This window comes from Schistocerca cancellata, chromosome 3 (genome assembly GCF_023864275.1).
Source record: "Schistocerca cancellata isolate TAMUIC-IGC-003103 chromosome 3, iqSchCanc2.1, whole genome shotgun sequence".
In the NCBI taxonomy this organism is placed as follows: domain Eukaryota; kingdom Metazoa; phylum Arthropoda; class Insecta; order Orthoptera; family Acrididae; genus Schistocerca; species Schistocerca cancellata.
In genome coordinates, this window is record NC_064628.1 from 720,495,382 (window position 1) to 720,522,358 (window position 26,977).

The 26,977-nt window shown below is 43.6% G+C and overlaps 1 non-coding gene across 1 annotated transcript; it reads right to left on the reverse strand.

The window, feature by feature from the left end:
• Positions 1–19,987: 19,987 nt before the first annotated feature.
• On the reverse strand, positions 19,988–20,062 carry Trnat-ugu (transfer RNA threonine (anticodon UGU)). Its single transcript has one exon. It is a non-coding gene; the product is annotated as a tRNA-Thr (tRNA).
• Between the last annotated feature and the right edge of the window lie 6,915 nt (positions 20,063–26,977).

Below are 26,977 nucleotides of genomic sequence, written 5' to 3' on the forward strand. Positions count from 1 at the left end.
TCCTGCAGCTGCTTCAGCCTCCACCTACAGTCTGCCATGGTGAGAGCGAGCCGTGACTGTGAGATGATTCATAGGGACAGTAAGATCATTTTTATAGAATATCGTTAACTTCAAGGTTCGCTTTGAGGACGCATTCAGATTCAAATGACCAGTTTGCTTTCGGCTCCAGCCACAGATGCAATGCATTCCCTTCTTCAGTACTATCTGTCTTTTACATAACGTCGCCACAAGCACGGTACAACTTCGCGACTGAAATTCTGTCGTTTACGCGATTATCAGAATCTTCCCCTGCTCTCACATGTGCCAAGGTTTAACTTTAATATTACCATTACTTGTCAAATGTTCTACCAGACAGTTTAATGGAATAAATCGGATTGATTGTAATACTTGTTTCGTTTAGTAGCCATCGAAAATGTGCAGCTTTCAGGTGGAAGAGGTGTGGGATACGATGATTTCTTAAATAATTTAAGAAGGAAGATATTTTATACAAAATGACACGTCTGGCGACTGTTACTTTTATTAATTTGACATCTGAATTTCAGTTTCGCGGACCCGTATTCCGATAGAGGGCGTGCATACAATATGATAATTAGCCATGCGCCTAAGCGTGTCATATGGAGCAAAATGCGGAGAAGGCACTAAAATCGACTGAGAGAGCTCATATAGCTTCGATCTACGCTCATGCGCCTCCGTGCCAATTTTTGGTGGAACTTAGTGAGATGCACCAGCAATCTCCAGCGTGGGATACCGTCTAAAAACAAACACTCAGGCTGGGCATTGTATCAGTCCATGGTCGTTAAATCAGTGTGCGGCCGGTCTGGGTCTGACTCACTTCTCTGACACGCATGCTAGCAAGCACGTCCTGAAATATGTTACTATAATAAATAGATAATAAAAACAGGTATTAGATAAAAGAATCAGTTGCAAAACACCTATAAATATTGTGATTCTTGAAGGTTTCCCCGCGTAATGAGTATTCCATGAAGTTTCGGGATTACAGTCGGATGACATCGATATATTACCACGATACTTCTGGCGACAGTCATTCATCCATCATTAGGTGACTGTTTTGCACTGGAAAATACATGGGAGCCACCGTAAATGGGAAATGCCTTTACGGTCACCGCCATCAGCCACAGCACCGAGTGTCAACTTGGTTTGTGTGGACAGTACAAGACGCTGATGTGACCAGCTCTACACTATTATGTACATTGTAACCTGTTCTACACCATTATTACTGTGTTTGAGGTTCTCATCAGGTAGACATGACAACAGCCATCAAAGTTCGTAATTGTGAGACGCGTGGCTAGAATCATAACAGATCGATATAGCCTGTGCGATAGTGTAAATGAAATGTTCGGGCAGTTTAAATGGAAATCCTTGGACGACGTAGTTTTCACGAAACCCTGGTGCTTAAGTTTAGAGATTCTGTATTCGAAGAAGACTGTGGGCCTTGTATCTCGCCTAAAGATCAGGAGAATGAGAGAAATTAGTCTACCCTCCGTGATGTACTGTACAAAGGCTTGCCGAGCATTGAGAGGTTTAATAAAACTACGAAATCAAATTTATAGACCTATTTTTTATAATCATCACTCTTCTGACTGCTTTGATGCGGCTGCCACGAACTGCTCTCCTGTGCCAACCTCTCCGTGTCAGCGTATGAACGTGTTCTCATTATTTTTTCATTCTTGCTTCCGTTATCAGCTGCAACGCGAGAACGGCCTCTCTGCAGCCTTTACGTTTCCTAAAGCCAAGCTACGTCCTCATTTTTTATCTCAATCTCTGTCTCTGTCTACAGTTTTTACACTCTACAGCTCCCCCTAATACCACGGAAGTTATTCGCTGGTGTCTTAACAAACGTCCTATAACTCTGTCCCTTCTTCCTGTCAGTGTTTTACATATTTTCCATTCCTCTCCGAGTCTGCGGAGAACATCATCATTCCTAACTTTGCCAGTCCACCTAATTTTCAACATTCGCCTTTAGCACTTCATTTCAAATGCTTCCACTCCCTTCTGTTCCAGTATTCTCACAGACCATGTTTCACTACTATAAAAAGCTGTGCTCCGAACGTATATTTTCAGAAATTGCTTCCTCAAATTAAGGGCTATGTTTGATACTAGTCGGCTTCTCTTGGCGGGGAACGCACATTTTGTCACTCCTAGTCTGCTTTTTATGTCCACCTTGCTCCGTCCATCATGAGTTATTTTGCTGTCTAGGTAGCAGAATTCCTTAATTTCTTCTATTTCGTGATCCCCCTTTCTAATGTTAAGTTTATCGCCTTTCCAACTTCTGTTACTTCTCATTACTTTCTTCTTTCTTCGATTTACACTCAGTCCATATTGTCATTAAACTGTTCATTCTATTCAACATATCCTGTAATTCTTCTTCACTTTCACTGAGGATAGCAATGTCATCAGTGAATCTTTCACCTTGAATTTTAATCCCACTCTTGAACCTTTCCTTCATTTCCGCCATTGCTTCTTCGATGTACAGATTGAACAGTAGGGGCGAAAGACTTCATCCCTGACTTACACCCTTTTCAATCCGAGCACTTCGTCCTTGGTCGTCCACTGTTATTATTACTTGTTGGCTGTTGTACATATTGTATATTATCCGTCTCTCCCTACAGCTTACTCCTATTTTTCTCAGAATTTCTAACATCTTGCGCTATATTACACTCGTCGAGAAACCTATGAACGTGTTCTCATTGTTTTTTCCGTCTTCCTTTGTTATCAGCCACAACGCCATAACTGCCCCTTTGGAGCCTTTCCGTTTCCTGAAACCAAGCTGAACGTCATCATTCTTGTCCATTCTTCTGTTCTTATTGTTGTCAGTATCTTGGATACAGGAGCATTAAGCGAATTTTGCCATAGGTCTTGCACTTGTTAGCTCTTGCTATCTTCAGAATAGGGTGGATGATGTTTCTCCGAAAGTCTGATGGTATATCGCCTCTCTGATACATTCTACACACCAACTTGAATAGTCGTTTTGTTGTCACTTCCCCAATGATTTTAGAAATTCCGAATGTTATTTATCCCTTCTGTCTTATTTGATCGTAGATCGTTCATTGCTCTTTCAAATTCTGATTCTTATACTGCATCCCCCATCTCGTGATGATGATGATGATGTTTGGTTTGTGGGGCGTTCAACTGCGTGGTTATCAGCGCCCGTACAATTATCCAATCTTTGCTCAGTCCAATTTCGCCACTTTCCTGGATGATGATGAAATGATGAGGACAACACAAACACCCAGTCATCTCGAGGCAGGTTCCCCCATCTCTTCGCTGTCGACTGCTCTCCCTCCAGCATGTCATCAGACAAGACCTCCCAATCGTTGAAACCTTCAGTGCTCTCTTTCCACCTATTCTTTCTCTCCTCTGCATTTAGCAGTGGTATTCCCATTGCACTCTTTGTGTTACCGCCGTTGCTTTTAATTTCGCCAAAGGTTGTTTTGACTTTTCTGTATGCCGAGTCAGTCTTTCCGACAATTAACGGAGATAGAAAGAAACACTTATGTCACACAAATGTCACAGGCCAAGCCAGGGGTCCTTGAAGTGTCTGACGCGGGAGTTCCCGTAGGCCAACGTTCGCAGTTGTTTTTGCTGCTTAGTATACAACACGTTGACATTGGAATCTGATTTGCAACACAAATAAATCTGGCTGCTAGGAATGGTAAACATTCATTACTGCTTACAGTGTACACGTCAGTGGTTTACATTTACGTTGTCATTGTTTATGTTACTTTGTGCTTACATGAAAGCTTGCACTTCTGTTTACGGGTTCTTGATGGCTGACTACACTGTGAATTAGCTGACATGCGTCTTATTTATGATGAAGCACTATGCAACAGTTTAGAAAAAAGGCGCCTGTACGTAGAACTTCTCCCAGGTTACCACATAACGTGAAATTTCAAAAAAAGGTTTGGTAGCCTTCTTCTTGAAACAGGATCCGTTGGATCAGAACGACGGAAAACTGACCTCTCAGTATGCGAAGTGTTCGGTTTGAGTAAGCTGTATTACAGTGACTTGAGAATAACACTAGCACCAGCACACAATCCGTAACCAAGGAAATAACTGCCACTGCTTGGAACGTCCTATACGAGACGGGCATGGATCCATTTAAGTATCAGAAAGAACAAGATCTATCAGCCGACGACTTTCCGCTGTGCGTGGAATTCTGCCTGTGGTATCTATACCAAACTGTACATATCCTTCACTTACAGACCTGTATTCTTTTAACTGACGAAGCTGCGTTCCCAAGAGAAGGAATATTCAGTATCCACAATAGCGGTGACTAGGAGCTATAAAATTTTACGGTAACTCATGTGTTCCACCATCAACAGCGATTTACCATGACTGTACGGGCACGTTTTATTCGCGACCATCTCATTGGGCCGTATCTTCTTCCTAACACGACAAATGGAGACAATTATTACATCTTTCTCCGTGAAAGTACTATCGGAAACGTTGGAGAATGTCCCCCCTAGCAGTCAGGCGCCGGTTATTGTTACTGCGTGACGGAGGCCCACCACAATTTGCCACTGATTTCAGGAAACAATAAGATAATTATTTCCCCTAATCGTTGGATTGGAAGAGGTGAGCCAGGCACCACAGTCAACACGTTCTCTCGACCTCGCCCCTATGGATTTCTTTTTGTGTGGGGAGATAGAGCGTTTGATGTACAACACACTCCGGAAGACTAAGTTGCCCGATTGGTTGAAGTTGTTGGTATTATTCGTAAAAACCTTGTTCTTCCGAGCGTGTTAGACAAGCATTGGCATGCAGGTGCCAGTAAATTGACGACATTTTCAGCATCTCCGTAACAATAGTCATCACACGGCAATTTGAGCACTGTCTCTGAACTTCATCAGCGCCTGAAACGTCGTGGATCACTAGTGGGGAAACAGCGTACCTGTGACGTTTTTATCACGTAAAAAATTTCTTATCTCCACTAAAGCCTCTAAAATATATGTAAGAACTTTTTAACACCCTTTATAAGATTTCAGGAAACGTGTGATTCAGTTTACTGTTGATTGTTTTGTCGGCACTCTTGACATCCATATTAGGATTATGGAAGTTATATATACATATGAGGAGCAGTCAATTAAAGACGAGACAGATGGAAGAAATTGAACAGGTGCGAGTAACTATCGCGATCTGAGGGCTCCGCACAAATTTTGTTACGTATATAGACAGTTCATCCCATCCGGGAATGGAGAATCTCGACAGTTTTTGCTTGTTATATACTGACAAGATATCGGTCCTAGGGTTTTTCGAGAATGTTTTAATTTCAATAATATAAATGTGAAATCAAGACATGCAAGAGGCAGGCGACCATTTTTATAATAATCAGTTGTTCCCAATTCAGACTGACCGGGCCGCATTGGTAAAAGTCAAACATCGGGCAAGGAATGACGTTATTGCTCATGTGACGCTTTCGGAATTTATCCATCATCAGATACCCACCGAACGAATGCTTCGTGTAGATAAGGCGTTTCAAGTTGTATGCGAAACAAACATTCGCAGACTAGTCCGATGATTCCCAAACGCGTCGTATGAGCCTTAAAGTCATTCCTTTCCCAATGTTTGACTACCATCATTGCGACCCAGTCAGCGTGAATGAAGAACTATTGATTGTTTTAAATTCAGGTTGTTAATTCCGTAATCGCTGTTGGAATTATCTTTAAATCGCCTTCTGCGAGAGTCAGCCTAATTGGAAAGGACCAATTAGTTACTAGTTTGCCTTTTTAACGAAATTCTTCGTACAGCGACATTACCCAAAAATTGAAAAGAGCAAAAATTATCGCTATCAAAAAGCCAGGGAAAGAGGGAACAGCTGCAGAACACTTCCGCCCAATATATCTACTTAGCTGTTTGCCGTTGGTGGGGAGGCTTGTGTGCCTCAGCGATACAGATAGGTACAACCACAACGGAGGGGTATCTGTTAAGAGGCCAGACAAACGTGTGGTTCGTGAAGAGGGGCAGCAGCCTTTTCAGTAGTTGCAAGGGCAACAGTCTGGATGATTGACTGATCTGGCCTTGTAACATTAACCAAAACGGCCTTGCTGTGCTGGTACTGCGAACGGCTGAAAGCAAAGGGAAACTACGGCCGTAATTCTTCCCGAGGGCATGCAGCTTTACTGTATGATTAAATGATGATGGCGTCCTCTTGGGTAAAATATTCCGGAGGTAAAATAGTCCCCCATTCGGATCTCCGGGCGGGGACTACTCAAGAGGATGTCGTTATCAGGAGAAAGAAAACTGGCGTTCTACGGATCGGAGCGTGGAATGTCAGATCCCTTAATCGGGCAGGTAGGTTAGAAAATTTAAAAAGGGAAATGGATAGGTTAAAGTTAGATATAGTGGGAATTAGTGAAGTTCGGTGGCAGGAGGAACAAGACTTCTGGTCAGGTGACTACAGGGTTATAAACACAAAGTCAAATAGGGGTAATGCAGGAGTAGATTTAATAATGAATAGGAAAATAGGAATGCGGGTAAGCTACTACAGACAGCATAGTGAACGCATTATTGTGGCCAAGATAGATACGAAGCCCACACCTACTACAGTAGTACAAGTTTATATGCCAACTAGCTCTGCAGATGACGAAGAAATTGAAGAAATGTATGATGATGAAATAAAAGAAATTATTCAGATAGTGAAGGGAGACGAAAATTTAATAGTCATGGGTGACTGGAATTCGAGTGTAGGAAAAGGGAGAGAAGGAACCGTGGTAGGTGAATATGGATTGGGGCTAAGAAATGAAAGAGGAAGCCGCCTGGTAGAATTTTGCACAGAGCACGATTTAATCATAGCTAACACTTGGTTTAAGAATCATGATAGAAGGTTGTATACATGGAAGAACCCTGGAGATACTAAAAGGTATCAGATAGATTATATAATGGTAAGACAGAGATTTAGGAACCAGATTTTAAATTGTAAGACATTTCCAGGGGCAGATGTGGACTCTGACCACAATTTATTGGTTATGACTTGTAGATTAAAACTGAAGAAACTGCAAAAAGGTGGGAATTTAAGGAGATGGGACCTGGATAAACTGAAAGAACCAGAGGTTGTACAGAGTTTCAGGGAGAGCATAAGGGAACAATTGACAGGAATGGGGGAAAGAAATACAGTAGAAGAAGAATGGGTAGCTTTTAGGGATGAAGTAGTGAAGGCAGCAGAGGATCAAGTAGGTAAAAAGAAGAGGGCTAGTAGAAATCATTGGGTAACAGAAGAAATATTGAATTTAATTGATGAAGGGAGAAAATATAAAAATGCAGTAAGTGAAGCAGGCAAAAAGGAATACAAACGTCTCAAAAATGAGATCGACAGGAAGTGCAAAATGGCTAAGCAGGCATGGCTAGAGGACAAATGTAAGGATGTGGAGGCTTATCTCACTAGGGGTAAGATAGATACTGCCTACAGGAAAATTAAAGAGACCTTTGGAGATAAGAGAACCACTTGTATGAACATCAAGAGCTCAGATGGAAACCCAGTTCTAAGCAAAGAAGGGAAAGCAGAAAGGTGGAAGGAGTATATAGAGGGTCTATACAAGGGCGATGCACTTGAGGACAATATTATGGAAATGGAAGAGGATGTAGATGAAGATGTAATGGGAGATACGATACTGCGTGAAGAGTTTGACAGAGCACTGAAAGACCTGAGTCGAAACAAGGCCCCCGGAGTAGACAACATTCCATTGGAACTACTGACGGCCTTGGGAGAGCCAGTCCTGACAAAACTCTACCATCTGGTGAGCAAGATGTATGAAACAGGCGAAATACCCTCAGACTTCAAGAAGAATATAATAATTCCAATCCCAAAGAAAGCAGGTGTGGACAGATGTGAAAATTACCGAACAATCAGTTTAATAAGCCACAGCTGCAAAATACTAACACGAATTCTTTACAGACGAATGGAAAAACTAGTAGAAGCCGACCTCGGGGAAGATCAGTTTGGATTCCGTAGAAATACTGGAACATGTGAGGCAATACTGACCTTACGACTTATCTTAGAAGAAAGATTAAGGGAAGGCAAACCTACGTTCCTAGCATTTGTAGACTTAGAGAAAGCTTTTGACAATGTTGACTGGAATACTCTCTTTCAGATTCTAAAGGTGGCAGGGGTAAAATACAGGGAGCGAAAGGCTATTTACAATTTGTATAGAAACCAGATGGCAGTTATAAGAGTCGAGGGGCATGAAAGAGAAGCAGTGGTTGGGAAGGGAGTAAGACAGGGTTGTAGCCTCTCCCCGATGCTATTCAATCTGTATATTGAGCAAGCAGTAAAGGAAACAAAAGAAAAATTCGGAGTAGGTATTAAAATCCATGGAGAAGAAATAAAAACGTTGAGGTTCGCCGATGACATTGTAATTCTGTCAGAGACAGCAAAGGACTTGGAAGAGCAGTTGAACGGAATGGATAGTGTCTTGAAGGGAGGATATAAGATGAACATCAACAAAAGCAAAACGAGGATAATGGAATGTAGTCGAATTAAGTCGGGTGATGTTAAGGGTATTAGATTAGGAAAAGAGACACTTAAAGTAGTAAAGGAGTTTTGCTATTTGGGGAGCAAAATATCTGATGATGGTCGAAGTAGAGAGGATACAAAATGTAGACTGGCTATGGCAAGGAAAGCGTTTCTGAAGAAGAGAAATTTGTTAACATCGAGTATAGATTTAAGTGTCAGGAAGTCATTTCTGAAAGTATTTGTATGGAGTGTAGCTATGTATGGAAGTGAAACATGGACGGTAAATAGTTTGGACAAGAAGAGAATAGAAGCTTTCGAAATGTGGTGCTACAGAAGAATGCTGAAGATTAGATGGGTAGATCACATAACTAATGAGGAAGTATTGAATAGGATTGGGGAGAAGAGAAGTTTGTGGCACAACTTGACTAGAAGAAGGGATCGGTTGGTAGGACATGTTCTGAGGCATCAAGGAATCACCAATTTAGTATTGGAGGGCAGCGTGGAGGGTAAAAATCGTAGGGGGAGAGCAAGAGATGAATACACTAAGTAGATTCAGAAAGATGTAGGTTGCAGTAGGTACTGGGAGATGAAGAAGCTTGCACAGGATAGAGTAGCATGGAGAGCTGCATCAAACCAGTCTCAGGACTGAAGACCACAACAACAACAACAGCTGTGTTTACAAGCTATTGGAAAGAATGATTCTAAACCGAATCCAAGATCAAATTAATGCTATGATACCACCTGAACAAGCTGGATTCAGACCTTATAGAAGCTGCTGTGAACAAGTGCTCTCCTTGAGTACTTACATAGAATCTGGATACCAAAAGAAACTTAAAACTGGAGTAGTTTTCATTGATCTGTCAGCAGCTTATGACACGGTGTGGCGCGAGGGCCTATTATTGAACTTTTTTAGAGCAATACCTTGAAAAACTCTAGGCACCCTCTTGAGTAACATGTTAAGCAATAGGCGGTTTAAAGTACGTCAAGGGGAAGAGAAAAGCAGATGTCATGTACTCAGTGACGGATTACCTCAGAGCTCTGTTCTTGCTCCAGTGTTATTCAGCCCACACAGCTGACCTGCCGAATTTGACCTGCCGAAAATTTCAATACGCAGATGACCTGGCAGTTTCATTTCAAAGACCTTTCTGAATGTCAAGAACACCTAACGAACAGCCTTACTAAACTTTATGAGTATTTTGAGACATGGCGACTGAGATCAAATGTTTCTAAAACTGAGGTAAGCCTGCAGCACCTCTCTAATCGCCTTTCATCAGCAAAGATCAGTCCACAGTTCGGCCCTCTTGGCACAGTCAGATACAACGAAAGCCCAAAATACCTGGGAGTCACTCTGGACAGAACTTTAACATACAAAAAACACCTTTCCAACTTGGCCAAGAAGATACAAACACGAGTGAACCTTGTGAGAAAGCTGGCAGGCAGTACATGAGGAGCAACTACATCAGTCCTCCGAGGAGCATCCCTTACACTGGTATACTCTGCAACAGAATACTGTGCTCCAGTTTGGCTCCGAAGCGCCGACGTAGTGAAAGTAGACGTCCAACTGCACTAAGTTATGAGAGTAATTAGTGGTAGAGTCCGGTCTACACCTACTTGCTGGCTACCAGTGCTTTCAAACATCTGTCCTCCAGACCTCCGTCGAAAGGCTGATCTTTACAGCCTCTGTCACCAAATTTCTGAAAACAGCTTGATCCCTCTTCATGACGATTTGCTGTCACTGTCCAGGAAACGCCTCAAATCTAGAAGACCAGCATATGAAATGGGAGTCCTAATGCTATCCACAGGATTCGACCAGGACGCAGAGTGGAAACGTGAGTGGCAAGCTACAAGAACGCGAAACCACGAACTTGTAGACAACCAACAGCTCCAGTTCCAGGCTTCCACTAGCCAAGGGAGGTGTGGGTGCAGTTAAACAGATATCGGACTGAAGAGGGTAGGTGCAAATACAACATGCACAAGTGGGGATTTTCAAGTGACTGTGTGTGTGACTGTGGTGACACCCAAACAATGAGCCACATTGTGAATGAATGTCCAATCAGACGCTTCCCTGGTGGCACTGAGAAGCTCCATCAAGCATCCCAGAGGGACTCCGCTGAATCGAGTCCATCAACATCCCAGTGTAGTCTGAGCCGTTTTAAAACTTGTGTACTGTACATAATTTCACATGTTCATTTATATATATATTTCTTTCTTTTGCTACTTGTGTATTACTTTAATTGAAAATGGTTGAAATGGCTCTGAGCACTATGGGACTTAACTTCTGAGGTCATCAGTCCCCTAGAACTTAGAACTACGTAAACCTAACTAACCTAAGGACATCACACACAATCATGCCCGAGGCAGGATTCGAACCTGCGACGTAGCGGTCGCTCGGTTCCAGACTGAAGCGCCTAGAACCGCTCGGCAACCCCGGCCGGCTTACTTGAATTGATGCATACGATGATAATAATAATAATTACAAGTTTGACGTCGGAAAACAAACGACAAAAGAAATACTTTTTTCGTGTGATATAATTAAAAATTTACAGTTTTAGGTTTTTTTTCCTTTACTTGGATTGTTCAATCTTACTACTTGCCAAATTTTATCATTTTAGATCGACGCGAAGTACCCTATATGTTTTGATGAGTTAGTTTACGAGTATCAAAATAAGTGACATTGACTTAGGAGCTTGAAATTTTTACACCGACAAAGCACCATGGACCTCAGTACGTGCTAAAAATTTAAACTAGAGACGCCTACTGGTTCCTGAGACAAACTGTTTTTAACTTTTGGATAGATATACGGACAACAAAGCGATCCTATAATGGTTCCATTCTTACCAGACGAGGCATGGAACCCTGAAAAGTAAGTATTGTGTGTATTAAACTGAGGACCTAGAAACGACGGAGAGGCTTCGTCCCGCCGAGGCCCTCTTCGTTCACAAACCCACAACTGCCCACAGCAATCCACCCACCTCACCGCCGCCCCACGCCGAACCCAAGGTTATTGAGCAGTTTGGCCTCCAGCCCCAGTGGACCACCCCCCTCCCCCCGGGGGGAGAACGTCTCATACCAGACGAGTGTAGCCCCAAATATTTGTGTGGTAGAGTAATGATGGTGTACGTGTATGTGGAGACAGTGATCGTGCAACAATCGCTGACATAGTGTAACTAAGGCGGAATAAGGAGAACCAGCCCGCATTCGCCCAGGTAGATGGAAAACTGCCTTGAAAACCATCCACAGTCTGGCCGGCACACCGGTCCGCCGGGCGCATTAGTGCCGGGGACCGGCACGCCTTCCCGCTCGGGAAGCAGCGCGTTAGACAGCGCGGCTAGCTGGGCGTGCTAAATGTACAGGGTGTTTCAAAAATGACCGGTATATTTGAAACGGCAATAAAAACTAAACGAGCAGCGATAGAAATACACCATTTGTTGCAATATGCTTGGGACAACAGTACATTTTCAGGCGGACAAACTTTCGAAATTACAGTAGTTACAATTTTCAACAACAGATGGCGCTGCGGTCTGGGAAACTCTATAGTACGATATTTTCCACATATCCACCATGCGTAGCAATAATATGGCGTAGTCTCTGAATGAAACTACCCGAAACCTTTGACAACGTGTCTGGCGGAATGGCTTCACATGCAGATGAGATGTACTGCTTCAGCTGTTCAATTGTTTCTGGATTCTGGCGGTACACCTGGTCTTTCAAGTGTCCCCACAGAAAGAAGTCAGAGGGGTTCATGTCTGGCGAATAGGGAGGCCAATCCACGCCGCCTCCTGTATGTTTCGGATAGCCCAAAGCAATCACACGATCATCGAAATATTCATTCAGGAAATTAAAGACGTCGGCCGTGCGATGTGGCCGGGCACCATCTTGCATAAACCACGAGGTGTTCGCAGTGTCGTCTAAGGCAGTTTGTACCGCCACAAATTCACGAAGAATGTCCAGATAGCGTGATGCAGTAATCGTTTCGGATCTGAAAAATGGGCCAATGATTCCTTTGGAAGAAATGGCGGCCCAGACCAGTACTTTTTGAGGATGCAGGGACGATGGGACTGCAACATGGGGCTTTTCGGTTCCCCATATGCGCCAGTTCTGTTTATTGACGAAGCCGTCCAGGTAAAAATAAGCTTCGTCAGTAAACCAAATGCTGCCCACATGCATATCGCCGTCATCAATCCTGTGCACTATATCGTTAGCGAATGTCTCTCGTGCAGCAATGGTAGCGGCGCTGAGGGGTTGCCGCATTTGAATTTTGTATGGATAGAGGTGTAAACTCTGGCGCATGAGACGATACGTGGACGTTGGCGTCATTTGGACCGCAGCTGCAACACGGCGAACGGAAACCCGAGGCCGCTGTTGGATCACCTGCTGCACTAGCTGCGCGTTGCCCTCTGTGGTTGCCGTACGCGGTCGCCCTACCTTTCCAGCACTTTCATCCGTCACGTTCCCAGTCCGATGAAATTTTTCAAACATATCCTTTATTGTATCGCTTTTCGGTCCTTTGGTTACATTAAACCTCCGTTGAAAACTTCGTCTTGTTGCAACAACACTGTGTTCTAGGCGGTGGAACTCCAACACCAGAAAAATCCTCTGTTCTAAGGAATAAACCATGTTGTCTACAGCACACTTGCACGTTGTGAACAGCACACGCTTACAGCAGAAAACGACGTACAGAATGGCGCACCCACAGACTGCGTTGTCTTCTATATCTTTCACATCACTTGCAGCGCCATCTGTTGTTGAAAATTGTAACTACTGTAATTTCGAAAGTTTGTCCGCCTGAAAATGTACTGTTGTCCCAAGCATATTGCAAAAAACGGTGTATTTCTATCGCTGCTCGTTTAGTTTTTATTGCCGTTTCAAATATACCGGTCATTTTTGAAACACCCTGTAAGTATACTGTGTATTGTTTCAATAGACAAATAGACAAGATGGTTTGTGCCTTCGAGGAAAAATGTTTGCGATTTCCTACGGAACCATGCTTGCACCCAGGCGTTCATCTTTCCGTCTGAAGTAAATGTAACGTTATTTGGTTGCCCTCCCATTTTAAATCATTCACTAATCGAGCATTCGCTCGGCAACAGCTACAGTTAGCAAATAACGTTGCGAGAGTGTAAAAAACGAACGTCCTGTGACGTCACGAGTTTATTGTGCAAGCGCCGTCAGAGATACAGTGACTTTGAAAGCCGCTGTGCGTAAGGCAGACAAAAGAAGAACATTTTTACACATTCTTTTGATGTACGAAATATTCTCGATGAACAGTTACTCACTCTTCTGTCTTTTGTAATTTGTGTCGCACACGCATGTCTTGCCACTGTACTATTATTGTTTACAAAATACTATTTTATTGTCATGTGAAAGTTCCACACTGCATAGCAGTAGATTTATGAGAGAAGCTATCTTGTGCGACGTGTATTTGGAAATGTCGAAGGATGTAAGTTCGTTGTTTATTGATGGCCATAAATTCAAAGTTAAATGGAACTTCTGTATGGACTAATTATTTAGTATAGAACATATGTCTCACTACTTCATGACCATACGTATTTAATTTTCTTTTATGTTTCTGCAAATTTTGATGGTTCACAGTCACAAATTGTTTTGTCGAAATCGGACGGAACTTGTATATGGCGAAATTTCTCCGCTCCTTATTCTACTCGTAAATGCATGATAAACTTCGGTCCCTTAGGAACTTCATGTTGAGCAATCAAAAAAAAAAATTATATATATATATATATATATATATATATATATATATATATATATATATATGTGTGTGTGTGTGTGTGTGTGTGTGTGTGTGTGTGTTCAATAGTCATTTACCCCTCACCATTAAAGGTATTCAAAACCACTACAATAACTAGTTATGTCTATTGGCCTAAAATACAATATATATCATTATGTGCCTTTCTGTGCAAATATATTTTCACCGCTGTATGTTAACGCACAGAATTAAACATATTGTTATATCTTCCGTTAGGACTCCAAAAGCATGAAAATCATATGGAGGGAGATCGGGACTGCATGGAGGATGCGGAAGTGCTACCCAGTGAAACTCTGCACCCTAGTCATATCAACGTTGGCAATATGTGGGCGGGCATTATCCTACAACAGAATGATGTTGGCAAGGCCGTTTCGACTACACTGCAGAAGTTTCGCTGGAAACTACTACCGCATCCGGCATACATTTCCCACGCAATTTCCATATTTTTGGAGCCCAGAAGAAAGACATTTGTGGCCGTCGATTTGCTTCTGACGAAGAGCACACACGTGGGTACAATCATGGTTCCGTAGGTAACGGCAAACAGTTTTCCATGACGGCAATGACCGTCTTGTCTCTAAGTGGTATAATGCATTAACAGTTGTGGCGACTGCTTTCGAAATGGTACCAATAACTTTTTTCCCATTTGTCTCGTTTTCATTTCCACGCAGGTACTAGTAAATGGGCGACATTTTCAGCTACGTGTCTGCCCATGGCATCATTGGAAGTGGTATGGAGTTATCACACCACTTTCCTGGTCGTCACCCGGAGCAGCTACTACTCGGTCAAGAAGCCTTTAAATAGGCATCTGATGGCAGAGAGCGATCCGATCCAGTCCTGCCACCAAGGGAAAACCCTTGGCAATACCGGGAATCGAACTCATGTCCGCCACATGGCAGTTAGTCGTGCTGACTCCTCATCTAGATAGGCGGACATTTAGTGGGGATAGTTGGGATTTTATATAATTTCTTGTCTGTAGCATTAACTTCATCAGATCTGCATTCTGCTTCATGCACATTTCGGCTAACAAATAGTGCTAATTAATCCAGAAAGTGAGAAACAAAATCCGAGACTCCTTATTGACAACAGTTTCTTTCGCTAAGCCAGTATCCAAGGAGATCGGTTGGCCGTATTATCGTCGGACGAGAGAGTTATTACCATGACTTGCACGTTCACTCGAGCTTACTTTAGCCTAATATTTCTCTAGGTGTTTATAAACAGCAGTATTGAGCCATCTGCATCTATAACCGCCTATAATTGCGAAACTATTGCGGGTGTAGGATTTTGTGCAAGAACTAAGCTCTCGATTATGTCCTATAAATGTCCGATGGGATTAATGTCGGGCGGTCTGGGTGACCAAATCGTTCTTTCGAACTGTCCAAAACAGTCATGCACAGTTGTAGGTTGACGACATGGTGCCTGTTTGTTTGGGAACTTGAAGTGCGTGAATGGCTACTAATAGTCTCCAAGTAGGCCAACATAACCATTTACGGTCAATGATCGGTTCGATTGGACCAGACTTTCCAGTCCATTCCATGCAAACACAGTCGACACCATTATGGAGACGCCACCAGCCTGCACAGTCCATTGTTGACGACTTTGGTCCCTCGATTCGCGGGGTCTGTAGAGGCGATGTCGTACCGAAGACACTCGCGCCAGTCGTGTTGTGCCATAACCCTTTGACGTCAAATTTCACCGCACTGTTCTAACAGGCACATTCGTCGTACGTCCCACATTGATTTCTGCTGTTATTCCACGGAGTGTTGCTTGTCTGTTAGCACTGGCAACTCTACGCAAACGCCTCTGCTCGCGGTCGTTAAGTGAAGGCCGCCGACCATTGCGTTGTCCGTGGTGACAGGTAGTGCCTTAAAGATGGTATTCTTGGGACACTGTTGGCACTGTGGATCTCGGAATATTGAATTCTCTAACGATTTCCTAAATGGAATGTCCCATGCGTCTAGCTCCAACTACCGTTACGAGTTCTGAGAATGTGAACGCGAGGTATCGGTGAAATTTCAAACCAGGAGCAAAAATATCGTAAGGGGACTGAAAATTTGTTGCAGACCATGTCTTGATATGCTGAATTCAGAGGGTAAATCCAATTTGCTGTCGCACGGAGTAGCCGCGCGGTCTATGGCGTCCTGCCACGGTTCGCGCGGCTCCCGTCGTCCCTAGGATATGGGTGTGTGTGTTGTCCTTAGTTAGTTTAAGTTAGAGTAAGTAGTGTGCAAGCCTAGGGACCGATGACCTCAGTAGTTTGGTCCCATAGAACTTACCACAAATTTCCACATTTCCCAATTTGCTAAACAAAATTTGTTTCATATTATTTGATTTTTGAGTGCTGAAAAGTAATCAATATTTTTCAAACCTATACGAGGAATTGTTGGTTATCACTAATGTATTCACAAAAATGTTTTGAGCCAAAATTGTTTAGAATTAACGGAGGAGTAGCGTAATACTGTTTTGGCCATTCCGACCTTTTCCAAATAAATTCAAGCATAGCAACCTTTTTAACACTATATTCGTATGAAAATTCTGTATTTATGACACGTGACAAGAATTTAGCGTAAAAGAAAAATACTACTACAGTATGCAAACTTTGGCCAAGTATGAAGGAAAAATAAATAGAAGACGACCTCCACGTTTGAAAATTGTATTCTTTATTTTAAGTTTATATAACACAGCGCACATTTCCGTTTCCGCTGCTTCCGCACGGGTGGGTCTTGGGCAGAGGGTATAGCTGGCCACACGGAATAAAAGTGGGTCTTTTCCGGCAGCCAGGCGTGGTGCTGTCATCAATCGCCAGGCTTCCGCGTCGCGTTAGAGTTGTTAGACTGCAGCGGCGTTCACCACCAGTGTTTATCTATGTACCACGGTATAACAAAGTAATGTAAACTAACTGGACTGTGTCCAAGTGTTGGTCATCTGCCAGTCCTATGAACCTCGCAAACCAGCCGCCACCTATCCTGGACCAGAAAGTTTATAAATATTTCAGTTCACAATGGACGAACATAAATCCACATATCTGCAAATTGCAAAAAAACCTAAATTCTATTTATAGTTATTTATTTACGTTGATTTCCGGTGTTCATATAGACTAGGCAGATATACATACACGATTACGGATGATCGTACAGATTATGCACATAAACAGACATATTCATATAAAATTAATATTTCAAATGGTTGAAATACGGTTAAAATGGCTCTGAGCACTATGGGACTTACCATCTGAGATCATCAGCCCCCTAGAACTTAGAACTACTTAAACCTAAGTAACCTAAGGACATCACACACATCCATGCCCGAGGCAGGATTCGAACCTGCAACCGTAGTGGTCGCGCGGTTCCGGACTGAAGAGCCTAGAAGCCGGCTGTTAATATTTCAATCAAACTGCTGCACCGCAGGTATCTATCTACTGATAGAAAACTAACTATATTTCAACTTGTTTAAAAAAAATCAAAACAGTTATATTAAAAATACGCCACTCCTCCGTCAGTTATAAACATTTTTGGCTCAAACTTTTTTGTGACTGCAGTCTGTGACAACCAACAACACCACGCATGCATTTGAAAAAATATTGGTTTTTCAAAACTCAAAAATCAGAAAGCAGGAAAAAATTTTGTTTAGCAAATTGGATCCACCCACTGAACTCGGCATGCCATGATATGTCATGAAACAAATTCTCAGGCTCCTGCGAACTTTTTAAGCCCGGATTGAAGTTTCACCGGTTCCTCCCCTTAATTAGGTCGGAAAACTGTTACGTCAATCACCTTAGTACAAATGACAGCTTCGCCAATGCACTACCCTTTTGTATCTTGTGTACGTGCTACTAGCGCCATCTTTATATGTGCATATCGCTATCCCATGACTTATGTCACCTCAAAAAAATGTGTGTGAGATCTTATGGGACTTAACTGCTAAGGTCATCAGTCCCTAAGCTTACACACTACTTAACCTAAATTATCCGAAGGACAGACACACACACACCCATGCCCGAGGAGGGTATCGAATCTCCGCCGGGATCAGCCACTCAGTCCATGACTGCAGCGCCCCAGACCGCTCGGCTAATCCCGCGCGGCTATGTCACCTCATTGTGTAACTACTGACTTAATAGTGTATAGCGCGTTTCCCGCAAATTACGGGCTAGTGGTTAGTGAACGTGGGGCTGGCAGCTGATTGCGTCCCAGACCTGTTTCATCGGGTTCTAGTCAGCCGAGATTGATGGCGATGACATCAACACTGTCTCTGAACATCAATAGCGTCAAAACATTCGTGGATCTCTTGTTGGGAAACGGTGCGCCTGTGGCATTTTTGTCGCATAAAAAGGGCACGCCTTCTCTAAAATTTGATATACGCAGTGTTTGTTTTACAGCACATGTATGTAGATGTGAACGTAGACGAATGATTCGTTTGCGCTCTCCGAATTACACTGAAGAGTCAAAGAAGCTGGTAATCCTGCTTAATATCGTGTAGGGCCCCCGCGAGCACACAGAAGTGCCGCAAAACGACGTGGCTTGGATTAGACTAATTTCTGAAGCAGTGCTGGGGGGGAATTGACACCATTAATCCTGCAGGGCTGTCCGTAAATCCGTAAGAATACGAGGGGGTGGAGGTCTCTTCTGAACAGCACGTTGCAAGGCATCCCAGATATGCTCAATAATGTTCATGTCTGGGGAGTGTTTAAACTCAGAAGAGTGTTCCTGGAATCACTCTGTAGCAATTCTAGACGTGTGGGGTGTCGCATTGTTCTGCTGTAATTGCCCAAGTCCATCGGAATGTACAATGGACATGAGTGGATGCATGAAGTTATAATGAAATCTAGACCTTTCGCTGCTTACAGACGTTGATAAATATCAACAGCGACAGTTGAAAAATGTGTGCCCCAACCGGGACTCGAACCCGAGACCTCCTGTTTACATGGCAGACGCGTAGTGTGTGGACAGAAAGGTGGAAAGTGTGGGTCCCACGGGAAGCGTGCCAGAGAGAAGAAGCCCCTGGAGCCGCAATAGAACAAAATGAGATCAACAAAGAATAAAAAAAGACAGAGCGACTAGCATGTAAGCAGGAGGTCCCGGGATCGAATCCCTGTGAGGGAACACATTTTACAACTGCCCCGTCAATATTTATCAACGCCTGTAAGCAGCGAAAGGTCTAGATTTCGTTATAACTTCATTCTTCGAGAGCTGCAAGATCAATGATATCTGTACAGATACCAGCTTCATATGAATGGATACAGGTGAGCAGACAGGATTCTTACGTACGTGTCATCTGTGGGAGTCGTATTTAGACGTGTCAGGTGTTCCATATCACTTCAACTGCACACGCGCCACACCATTACAGAGCCTCCACTAGCTTGAACAGCACCCGGCTGACATGCACGGACCATGAATTCATGAGGTTATCTCCATACCCGTACACGTCCATCCTTTCGATAGAATTTGAAACGAGACTCGTCTCACCAGGCAACATGTTTCCACTCATCAACAGTCAAATGTTGATGTTGAGGGGCCCAGGCGAGGCGTAAAGCTTTGTGTAATGCAGTCATCAAGGGTACACGAGCTGGGCCTTCAGCTCCGAGAGTCCACATCGATGATGTTTCGCTGAATATATATGACGGTAGTATCTGTTCCCGAAAGAACAGTTTCCGTGGATGACCATGCAGCTTTGCTAGAAATGAAATGATAGTTAAATGGACACTCTAGCTGCAAACAGGCGTTGATGTACTTCATTGGGGACATGTTGAAAATGTGTGCCCCGACCGGGACTCGAACCCGGGATCTCCCGCTTACATGGCAGACGCTCTATCCATCTGAGCCACCGCGGGCACAGAGGATAGTGCGTCTGCAGGGACTTATCCGTTGCACGCTGCCCGTGAGATCCACATTCCCAACATGTCCACACCACTACATTCGTAGTGCGCCTAATAGATGTTTGCCCATCATACTCATTAATATGAGGCCATTGACCTTCTTGTGCGAACGCACACGCTATGCCCGAACTCGTACGGGACTTGGTAGATTAATCTGCCACGAGTAATGAGTATGATGGGCAAACATCTATTAGGCGCGCTACGAATGTAGTGGTGTTGGACATGTTGGGAATGTGGATCTCACGGGCAGCGTGCAAGGGATAAGTCCCTGCAGACGCACTATCCTCTGGCTCAGATGGATAGAGCGTCTGCCATGTAAGCAGGAGATCCCGGGTTCGAGTCCCGGTCGGGGCACACATTTTCAACATGTCCCCAATGAAGTACATCAACGCCTGTTTGCAGCTAGGGTGTCCATTTAATTATCATTTCGTTTCGCTGAATGGTTAGCACGCTGACACTTGTTAATGGCCCAGCTTTGAAATCTGCAGCAGTTTACGGAAGGGTTGCACTTCTGTCACGTTGAACGATTCTCTTTAATATTCGTTGGTCCAGTTCTTGCAGGGTCTTTTTGCGGCCGCAGCGATGTCGGAGATTTGACTTTTTCCGGATTCCTGATATTCACGGTACACTCTTGAAATGGTCGCCACTTCATCGCTATCTCGGAGATGCTGTGTCTCAATGCCCGCGCGTGACTTAAACACCACGTTCAAACTCATTTAAATCTTGATAATCTGCCATTGTAGCAGCAGTACCCGATCTAACGACTGCGCCAGACACTTGTTGACTTACTTAGGCGTTGACGGCCGCAGCGCCGTATTCTGCCTGTTTACATACCTCTGTATTTGAATACGCATGCCTATACGAGTTTCTTCTGTGGACCTAGCAGGCACATTCTATAGCATTCGACACTTGACCGCGGTGTAAACTGCGTGCGAAAGTATTCTCGCCCACTCCCCGTTTCCTCGTTGAGTAGAGCTACTAAATCAGTCGCCACTTGACTAAATTACTGGCCCAGTGTGGACCAGGCTCGTGAGACAGTGGTGCACACTCGCGCTATGTGAGACACGTCGCCGCTCGGCCCTTTGTCTCCGGCGCGTTATTTCTGTGCGTGCGTTCAACGACTGCCGCCGCCCTTGACGTAGCGCCGGACCGACCATGTAAGGGGAAGCTGAGCTCGCCGAGTCCCACGCGTGGCGGCGGCTGCCGCCTCTACCAGACGGAAAGCGGGCGGCCTTCAGGGCCGGGACTCGCCTGCGTCACTCCATCACCGATCGGACCGGCGCGGCGCGCTGCTCAAGGCCGGGGAACCGCTACTCGCGGCGTGTAGACGGCCTACTGCCTACTGCACTGCCCTCCCTCCCCCCCTAGTGCTCCTTTTCTGCCTCGCTGGCGGCGCCCACGACCGGCACTAACCATCTTAGCACTGGCTGCTGATTAATGTCGGCGATGCGGCTACCTGTTGACGGAACAAGTGTGCTCTAGTCAGGTTCTTCTTCTGGCTTTCTTTCTTACAGTTTTATACTAAAATGTAGACTTTCACGGCCGGAAATGTCATGCCCATTACGATTATACGGGCTGTTATGCCGTGGTCGGTTGATGAATTCTGTGTCAATTCCCAGCGTTTCGTCCCCGTCTGCGGGAGACATCTTCAAGGGGGTCTGTAGTTCGATGGAAGGTCCAATACACCCGTAGGCTGGCTACTGACGGTCAGTAGCTAGCCAGCGGGTGTATTGGACCTTCCATCGAACTACAGACCCCCTTGAAGATGTCTCCCGCAGATGGGGACGGAACGTTGGGAATTGACACCGAATTAATCAACCGATTACGGCATAACCGCCCGGATAATCATAACGGACATTACAGTTTTATGTTTTCTTGAGAGAGAAGCCGTTCGTTCAGGATAGGACTGTGGATATTTTTAAAAATATCGGGGTCTCACATAAATTAAAAATTATCGATACATCGACATACCGACGGAAAAACATCGGCGTGCCAGGCAAAAAAGAAAAAACAATATATACAAGTCACCTGCCTCGTTGCAAATACACTACTGGCCATTAAAATAGCTACACCAAGAAGAAATGCAGATGATAAACGGGTATTCATTGGACAAATATATTGTACTCGAATTGACATGTGATTACATTTTCACTCAATTTGGGTGCATAGATGCTGAGAAATCAGTACCCAGAACAACCACCTCTGGCCGTAATAACGGCCTTGATACGCCTGGGCATTGAGTCAAACAGAGCTTGGATGGCGTGTACAGGTACAGCTGCCCATACAGCTTCAACACGATACCACAGTTCATCAAGAGTAGTGACTAGCGTAATGTGACGAGCCAGTTGCTCGGCCACCATTGACCAGACGTTTTCAATTGGTGAGAGATCTGGAGAATGTGCTGGCCAGGGCAGCAGTCGAACATTTTCTGTATCCAGAAAGGCCCGTACAGGACCTGCAACACGCGGTCGTGCATTATCGTGTTGAAATGTAGGGTTTTGCAGCGATCGAATGAAGGGTAGAGCCACTGGTCGTAACACATCTGAAATGTAACGTCCACTGTTCAAAGTGCCGTCAATGTGAACAAGAGGTGACCGAGACGTGTAACCATTGGCACACCATACCATCACGCCGGGTGATACGTCAGTATGGCGATAACGAATGCACGCATCCAATTTGCGTTCACCGCAACGTCGCCAAACACGGATGCGACCATCATTATGCTGTAAACAGAACCTGGATTCATCCGAAAAAATGACGTTCTGCCATTCGTGCACCGAGGTTCGTCGTTGAATACACCATCGCAGGCGCTCCTGTCTATGATGCAGCGTCAAGGGTAACCGCAGCCATGGTCTCCGAGCTGATAGTCCACGCTGCTTCAAACGTCTTCGAAGTGTTTGTGCAGATGGTTGTTGTCTTGCAAACGTCCCCATCTGTTAACTCAGGCATCTAGACGTGGCTGCACGATCCGTTACAGCCATGCGGATAAGATGCCTGTCATCTCGACTGCTAGTGATATGAGGTCGTTGGGATCCAGCACAGCGTTCCGTATTACCCTCCTGAACCCACCGATTCCATATGCTGCTAACACTCATTGGATCTCGACCAACGCGAGCAGCGATGTCACAATACGATAAACCGCAATCGCCATAGAGTATAAACCGACCTTTATCAAAGTCGGAAACGTGATGGTACGCATTTCTCCTCCTTACACGAGGCATCACAACGTTTCACCAGGCAACTCCGGTCAACTGCCGTTTGTGTATGAGAAATCGTTTGGAAACTTTCCTCATGTCAGCACGTTGAAGGTGTCGCCACCGGCGCCAACCATGTGTGAATGCTCTGAAAAGCTAATCATTTGCATATCATAGAATCTTCTTCCTGTCGGTTAAATTTCGCGTCTGTAGCACGTCATTTTCGTGGTGTAGCAATTTTAATGGCCAGTAGCGTATGTTGCCAGTTTAAAGCTGTATATTTAAGTACTGATTTATTTTTAGATATTCTGTACGTCAACATGCTTGCAGCAGCTTATCCTCCACAGAGTAAGAATTGAAAGGAAAACGATGTACGTTCACGCTTGGCTATAGCCACTTTGCTGAGAATGGTAACTGCACGTAAGTGGCACAATAAAAGGTAGTAGTAGTACTAGTAGCTTTATTCATCCGTAGATCTCTTTCTACAAGGATATAGGACATGTCAAAGATTATCCAAGTTCAGATCAATTTAAAATAAGCTGATTCGTATACACATATATTTACAGACTTCTATACATCATTTACTCCTGGTGTACAATTCTGTTTTTACAAATAACTTATTAAATAATGTAATGCCACACTGTTCACTCATATCTCACTATCAGTCACTGCACATACTATACACACATTGTTTTTTTTAACACTTCACTTACTACACACACACACACACACACACACATACTGGTGATCTCTGCGCCATTTTCTGTACCGCAACTTCCCATTTGCTATCCTGAAAAACTCTGTCGGCATCCCTCCATAACGAGTGAGATGTTGAGCTCAGAAAGAGGAAGAGGTGTTAGTATTGTGCAATGCGTAGCTTGGGGTTAAATATTTATAGAAAGGAAAAAAGAATGGAAAAATAAAGTGAAGGTGTTATGTGGGGATGCAGGATGTTTTACAATCATTATTATTATTATTTATTTGTATGACTTTTTTATCAAACCCTTACTCTGTTTTATCTAAGTAATCCTTCAATGTATAAAATGTACTGCATAATAGGTACTTTTTAGCTGCCTTTTTAAATAAGTGTATTTTTGCAATTTCTTTAATCTCTTTTGGTAATTTATTGTACAGTGTTTTTCCTTAGTAGAAAATGCTGTTTTGAATTATATGTTTATTTTTTCTTGGTATATGTGAGTTGAGTCTACCTCTTGTTGCACGGTCATGGACAGAGCTGTTTGCGCAGTAATTACCAATCTTATTTTTGATGTGTACAAGTGACTGGTAAATGTACTCACTTGGAGCAGTTAAAATTCTCAGTGTTTTGAACAGATCTTTGCAATGAGCTCGACTAGTATTTTTGGTTATTACTCTTATGGCTCTTTCCTGGAGTTTGAAAATTGTGTTCATATTTTGTGCATTTGTTGCCCAAAAAAGAATGCTATGGCTAAGAATTGAGTGTGCATAGGAATAATATGTAACTAAAAGACACTGCATGTTACACACTGATGAAAGGATTCTAAGGGCATAACATGCTGATGACATTCTGTTTGCAAGTACCTTTGCGTGTTCACAGAACTTCAACTGAGAATCACTATTCATTCCTATAAATTTTGCTTTTGTTACACAGTCTATACAGGTGCCATCTACATTTAATTTAACATTGTCATTTTTCCTCTTCAAACTGAAATTCATGGCATTAGTTTTCTTTATGTTCAATGTCACTTTATTGCTTATTGACCAATCATAAACTTCCTCAAGAGTTTTATTTGCTTTCTCGGCAAGGAGTTCTCTTGTATTCTCAGTGACTATAATATTGCTGTCATCAGCGAAGAAAATTTTTTCACCATGAGCTCGACTAGTATGTTTGGTTATGATTCTTATCCGATGTGTCCGTCGTTCGGTTTCATCTTTCGTCACATATCGCATTTACCTGACACACTTCATAACGAATTCCACGTCTTTTTCATTGCTGTAAACGCCAGCGACCTAGCAGTTGTAGAGTCAAAATTGCAAGGTGAAGCTAACCCTTGTAGTTTCTGTTGGTAGCGCCGAGCGGCGATTACGTCAGCATTTCCCCTCACATGTCTCTGCCCACCATAAAGACCAATCTTGTCATTGATTTTTGTTCGTCTGTTTCCGCAGTTGTTTCTGAACACTGCCGATATGAAGAAATAGCACACTATTTTTAACGCAACTGGTGTGATGTTTCCTCAGATCGGAAATCTTGTTATTCCATTCACACCGTCACCTCAACCCCCCTCCCCCCCCCCCCCCCCCTCCAGTGAAAGAGGACTTCTTCTTTGTGCCATCTTTACTTGCTTCACAGAAAGACCGGACGTGATGAAAGCTCAAAAAGTAGTAAGACTCCGTCACGCAGTGAAAGTAAAATTATGTTCTACTGCAATTTCAAAAGAACCATTTCATTTATCAACTGAGAAAAAATATCATATACTCATAAAATAAAAATATTTGCGCTCGATGTTGCCATTTTGATATCGATATATTTGTGGAGAAATGGTCGCCGATATATATCTAAACATTTCTGGAAAAATGTTTTGGATATCGATATTTTGTCAACAGCCCTAATTCAAGACCCATCAGTCACTTTTTATTCACGAGGATAAATGGCAACTGTTGTACATCAGTTTCTCAGAAACTTCGCTTAGTGGAGGAGCGGTCACAATAAGCGATCACAAGTCTCAGCTAATACGTAGATAGTGGACGGTCAAAGTTTTCTTGGTCGTTTACGTCCCTGTTAGCGAGTAGACAGTTCAACCCAAGCGGGGCACATAAGATAGCATCGCGGCTTCACACTTCTGCGCCCCGTGTTCGAAACCTGGTTATTATTTTCATTTTTGTTTTTCATATATCTACCCACGTTTTAGAAGATTACTACACCAATATTTTCCAATATTTATTTAAAAAACTTTGTATTTATTCGTCTACTAATTCTGTGGTGAATGTATTAAGAAGGAAGGAAAATGAATGAGAAAACTGTTTGAAATTATTTTAGGTGACACTCCTATAGTATAAAACTAGGCAGATGCGCTAGCCACTACGGCAGCCTGGCACCTTAGCAGACTGAAGCGTGGATATAAATTTGGATTGAGGACGGAGACGTGCTAGGATAATCTGTGCAATTGTGCAAGGCCACTGTGCCAGGATGGCATAGTGATTAGTGCAACTGCCTAGTGATCAGGAGACCCTGGTTCGAATCCCGGCCTTGGTACAAATTTTCATTCGTCGCTTCACTCTACATATATACCTCATAGATGTTCCAGGCTTGAAAATGTTTCTGGTACCATATAGTTCCATTTGTTCCTGGCGAGAAATCTAGTCCACCCGCCAAGATGTGTCATTCAGCACATTAAACTCCAGTGTGAGGTGTGCACCATCACGCTGCAAGGTGACTAACGGCTACAGCTCTTAGATCTGTTGTAGCATGAACTGTTTGTGCACCTCCAGGTAAACATTTCCCGTTATCGTTTTCTCCGCGAACAAAAATGGGTCTATCAGCCTGAAACACGTCTAGTACTACGTAGGGGGATTGTGTGGGCAGAATCGATGCGGACATTCTGGCAGAGTGCATTAAATGAAATAAGTCTATAATGCTGCGAACTGTTGCTCAGTTCCAGGGTCATCAGATGCCTGAGCAACAATGACTAAAACAAAAT